Below are 6,000 nucleotides of genomic sequence, written 5' to 3'. Positions count from 1 at the left end.
GGATCCTTAAGGGCGGCCATCTCAGGAGAGGGTAGAGCCCTTACAAGCGTGTGAGCGCTTTATCCACCCTAGGGGGTGTTTCCCAACGCACCCTAACCTCTGGCGGGAAAGGATATAATGCCAATAACATTTTAGAAATTATCAGTTGTTATCGGGGGAAAACCACGCATCATCACACACCTCATTTAATTTCTCAGATTCAGGAAAACTACAGGTAGTTTTTCCTCACCGAACATAATACCCCTTTTTGGTGGTACTCGTAAAAACATTTTTCATTGCCTCAATCATGTAACGTATGGCCCTACGGGAAGTCACATTTGTCTCTTCACCGTCGACACTGGAGTCAGTATCCGTGTCGGCGTCTATATCTGCCATCTGAGGTAACGGGCGCTTTAGAGCCCCTGACGGCCTATGAGACGTCTGGACAGGCACAAGCTGAGTAGCCGGCTGTCTCATGTCAACCACTGTCTTTTATACAGAGCTGACACTGTCATGTAATTCCTTCCAACAGTTCATCCACTCAGGTGTCGACCCCCTAGGGGGTGACATCACTATTACAGGCAATCTGCTCCGTCTCCACATCATTTTTCTCCTCATACATGTCGACACAAATGTACCGACATACAGCACACACACAGGGAATGCTCTGATAGAGGACAGGACCCCACTAGCCCTTTGGGGAGACAGAGGGAGAGTTTGCCAGCACACACCAGAGCGCCATATATATACAGGGATAACCTTATATAAGTGTTTTTCCCCTTATAGCTGCTGTATATTTAATACTGCGCGTAATTAGTGCCCCCCCTCTCTTTTATAACCCTTTCTGTAGTGTAGTGACTGCAGGGGAGAGACAGGGAGCTTCCCTCCAACGGAGCTGTGAGGGAAAATGGCGCCAGTGTGCTGAGGAGATAGGCTCCGCCCCCTTATCGGCGGCCTTATCTCCCGTTTTTCTATGTATTTTGGCAGGGGTTAAATGCATCCATATAGCCCAGGAGCTATATGTGATGCATTTATTTGCCATCCAAGGTGTTTATTATTGCGTCTCAGGGCGCTCCCCCCCAGCGCCCTGCACCCTCAGTGACCGGAGTGTGAAGTGTGCTGAGAGCAATGGCGCACAGCTGCAGTGCTGTGCGCTACCTTGTTGAAGACAGGACGTCTTCTGCCGCCGATTTTCCGGACCTCTTCTGCCTTCTGGCTCTGTAAGGGGGCCGGCGGCGCGGCTCTGGGACCCATCCAGGCTGGGCCTGTGACCGTCCCTCTGGAGCTAATGTCCAGTAGCCTAAGAAGCCCAATCCACTCTGCACGCAGGTGAGTTCGCTTCTTCTCCCCTTAGTCCCTCGATGCAGTGAGCCTGTTGCCAGCAGGTCTCACTGAAAATAAAAAACCTAAACTAAAACTTTCACTAAGAAGCTCAGGAGAGCCCCTAGTGTGCACCCTTCTCGTTCGGGCACAGAGATCTAACTGAGGCTTGGAGGAGGGTCATAGGGGGAGGAGCCAGTGCACACCAGATAGTCCTAAAGCTTTCTTTAGATGTGCCCAGTCTCCTGCGGAGCCGCTATTCCCCATGGTCCTTACGGAGTCCCCAGCATCCACTTAGGACGTTAGAGAAAATAAGAATTTACTTACCGATAATTCTATTTCTCATAGTCCGTAGTGGATGCTGGGGACTCCGAAAGGACCATGGGGAATAGCGGCACCGCAGGAGACTGGGCACAAAGTAAAAGCTTTAGGACTAGCTGGTGTGCACTGGCTCCTCCCCCTATGACCCTCCTCCAAGCCTCAGTTAGGATACTGTGCCCGGACGAGCGTACACAATAAGGAAGGATTTTGAATCCCGGGTAAGACTCATACCAGCCACATCAATCACACCGTACAACTTGTGATCTGAACCCAGTTAACAGCATGATAACAGAGCCTCTGAAAAGATGTCTCACAACAACAATAACCCGATTTTTGTAACAATAACTATGTACAAGTAATGCAGACAATCCGCACTTGGGATGGGCGCCCAGCATCCACTACGGACTATGAGAAATAGAATTATCGGTAAGTAAATTCTTATTTTCTCTAACGTCCTAGTGGATGCTGGGGACTCCAAAAGGACCATGGGGATTATACCAAAGCTCCCAAACGGGCGGGAGAGTGCGGATGACTCTGCAGCACCGAATGAGAGAACTCCAGGTCCTCCTCAGCCAGGGTATCAAATTTGTAGAATTTAGCAAACGTGTTTGCCCCTGACCAAGTAGCTGCTCGGCAAAGTTGTAAAGCCGAGACCCCTCGGGCAGCCGCCCAAGATGAGCCCACTTTCCGTGTGGAATGGGCTTTTACAGATTTTGGCTGTGGCAGGCCTGCCACAGAATGTGCAAGCTGAATTGTACTACAAATCCAACGAGCAATCGTCTGCTTAGAAGCAGGAGCACCCAGCTTGCTGGGTGCATACAGGATAAACAGCGAATCAGATTTTCTGACTCCAGCCGTCCTGGAAACATATATTTTCAGGGCCCTGACTACGTCCAGCAACTTGGAATCCTCCAAGTCCCTAGTAGCCGCAGGCACCACAATAGGCTGGTTTAAGTGAAATGCTGAAACCACCTTAGGAAGAAATTGAGGACGAGTCCTCAATTCTGCCCTGTCCGTATGAAAAATTAGGTAAGGGCTTTTATAGGATAAAGCCGCCAATTCTGAGACACGCCTGGCTGAAGCCAGGGCTAACAGCATTACCACTTTCCATGTGAGATATTTTAAGTCCACAGTGGTGAGTGGTTCAAACCAATGTGATTTTAGGAATCCCAAAACTACATTGAGATCCCAAGGTGCCACTGGAGGCACAAAAGGAGGCTGTATATGCAGTACTCCCTTGACAAACGTCTGAACTTCAGGAACAGAAGCCAGTTCTTTTTGGAAGAATATTGACAGGGCCGAAATTTGAACCTTAATGGACCCTAATTTGAGGCCCATAGACAGTCCTGTTTGCAGGAAATGCAGGAAACGACCCAGTTGAAATTCCTCTGTAGGGGCCTTCCTGGCCTCGCACCACGCAACATATTTACGCCAAATACGGTGAAAATGTTGTATGGTTACATCCTTCCTGGCTTTGATCAGGGTAGGGATGACTTCATCCGGAATGCCTTTTTCCTTCAGGATCCGGCGTTCAACCGCCATGCCGTCAAACGCAGCCGCGGTAAGTCTTGGAACAGACATGGTCCCTGCTGGAGCAGGTCCTTTCTTAGAGGTAGAGGCCACGGGTCTTCCGTGAGCATCTCTTGAATTTCCGGGTACCAAGTCCTTCTTGGCCAATCCGGAGCCACGAGTATAGTCTTTACTCCTCTCCTTCTTATGATTCTCAGTACTTTTGGTATGAGAGGAAGAGGAGGGAACACATACACTGACTGGTACTCCCACGGTGTTACCAGAGCGTCCACAGCTATTGCCTGAGGGTCCCTTGACCTGGCGCAATATCTGTCCAGTTTTTTGTTGAGGCGGGACGCCATCATGTCCACCTTTGGTTTTTCCCAACGGTTCACAATCATGTGGAAGACTTCTGGGTGAAGTCCCCACTCCCCCGGGTGAAGATCGTGTCTGCTGAGGAAGTCTGCTTCCCAGTTGTCCACTCCCGGAATGAACACTGCTGACAGTGCTATCACATGATTCTCCGCCCAGCGAAGAATCCTTGCCACTTCCATCATTGCCCTCCTGCTTCTTGTGCCGCCCTGTCTGTTTACGTGGGCGACTGCCGTGATGTTGTCCGACTGGATCAACACCGGCTGACCCTGAAGCAGAGGTCTTGCCTGACTTAGGGCATTGTAAATGGCCCTTAGTTCCAGGATATTTATGTGAAGTGACGTTTCCATGCTTGACCACAAGCCCTGGAAATTTCTTCCCTGTGTGACTGCTCCCCAGCCTCTCAGGCTGGCATCCGTGGTCACCAGGACCCAATCCTGAATGCCGAATCTGCGGCCCTCTAGGAGATGAGCACTCTGTAACCACCACAGGAGAGACACCCTTGTCCTTGGAGACAGGGTTATCCGCTGATGCATTTGAAGATGCGATCCGGACCATTTGTCCAGCAGATCCCACTGAAAAGTTCTTGCGTGGAATCTGCCGAATGGAATCGCTTCGTAAGAAGCCACCATCTTTCCCAGGACCCTTGTGCATTGATGTACTGACACTTGGCCTGGTCTTAGGAGGTTCCTGACTAGGTCGGATAACTCCTTGGCTTTCTCCTCCGGGAGAAACACCTTTTTCTGTACTGTGTCCAGAATCATCCCTAGGAACAGCAGACGTGTCGTCGGAATCAGCTGTGATTTTGGAATATTTAGAATCCATCCGTGCTGTCGTAGTACTACTTGAGATAGTGCTACTCCGACCTCTAACTGTTCTCTGGACCTTGCCCTTATCAGGAGATCGTCCAAGTAAGGGATAATTAAGACGCCTTTTCTTCGAAGAAGAATCATCATTTCGGCCATTACCTTGGTAAAGACCAGGGGTGCCGTGGACAATCCAAACGGCAGCGTCTGAAACTGATAGTGACAGTTCTGTACCACAAACCTGAGGTACCCTTGGTGAGAAGGGCAAATTGGGACATGGAGGTAAGCATCCTTGATGTCCAGAGACACCATATAGTCCCCTTCTTCCAGGTTCGCTATCACTGCTCTGAGTGACTCCATCTTGAACTTGAACCTTTTTATGCAAGTGTTCAAGGATTTCAGATTTAAAATGGGTCTCACCGAGCCGTCCGGCTTCGGTACCACAAACAGCGTGGAATAATACCCCTTTCCCTGTTGTAGGAGGGGTACCTTGATTATCACCTGCTGGGAATACAGCTTGTGAATGGCTTCCAATACCGCCTCCCTGTCGGGGGGAGACGTTGGTAAAGCAGACTTCAGGAACCGGCGAGGGGGAGACGTCTCGAATTCCAATTTGTACCCCTGAGATACTACCTGCAGGATCCAGGGGTCCACTTGCGAGTGTGCCAACTGCGCGCTGAAATTCTTGAGACGGGCCCCCACCGTGCCTGAGTCCGCTTGTAAGGCCCAGCGTCATGCTGAGGACTTGGCAGAAGCGGGGGAGGGCTTCTGTTCGTGGGAAGAGGCTGTTTGCTGCAGTCTTTTTCCCCTTCCTCTGCCCCGGGGCAGATATGAGTGGCCTTTTGCCCGCTTGCCCTTATGGGGACGAAAGGACTGAGCCTGAAAAGACGGTATCTTTTTCTGCTGCGAGGTGACTTGGGGTAAAAAGGTGGATTTTCCAGCCGTTGCCGTGGCCACCAGGTCCGATAGACCGACCCCAAATAACTCCTCCCCTTTATACGGCAATACTTCCATATGCCGTTTGGAATCCGCATCCCCTGACCACTGTCGCGTCCATAATCCTCTTCTGGCAGAAATGGACATCGCACTTACTCTTGATGCCAGAGTGCAAATATCCCTCTGTGCATCTCGCATATATAGAAATGCATCCTTTAAATGCTCTATAGTCAATAATATATTGTCCCTGTCCAGGGTATCAATATTTTCAGTCAGGGAATCCGACAAGCCACCCCAGCACTGCACATCCAGGCTGAGGCGATTGCTAGTCGCAGTATAATACCAGTATGTGTGTATATACTTTTAAGGATATTTTCCAGCTTCCTATCAGCTGGTTCCTTGAGGGCGGCCGTATCAGGGGACGGTAACGCCACTTGTTTTGATAAGCGTGTGAGCGCCTTATCTACGCTAGGGGGTGTTTCCCAACGCGCCCTAACCTCTGGTGGGAAAGGGTATAATGCCAATAATTTTTTAGAAATTAGCAGTTTTTTATCGGGGGAAACCCACGCTTCATCACACACCTCATTTAATTCATCTGATTCAGGAAAAACTACGGGTAGTTTTTTCACACCCCACATAATACCCTTTTTTGTGGTACTTGTAGTATCAGAAATGTTCAAAACCTCCTTCATTGCCGTGATCATGTAACGTGTGGCCCTACTTGAAAATACGTTTGTTTCCTCACCGTCGACACTGG

This window comes from Pseudophryne corroboree, chromosome 7 (genome assembly GCF_028390025.1).
Source record: "Pseudophryne corroboree isolate aPseCor3 chromosome 7, aPseCor3.hap2, whole genome shotgun sequence".
NCBI lineage: Eukaryota > Metazoa > Chordata > Amphibia > Anura > Myobatrachidae > Pseudophryne > Pseudophryne corroboree.
This window is presented reverse-complemented; position numbering follows the sequence as displayed.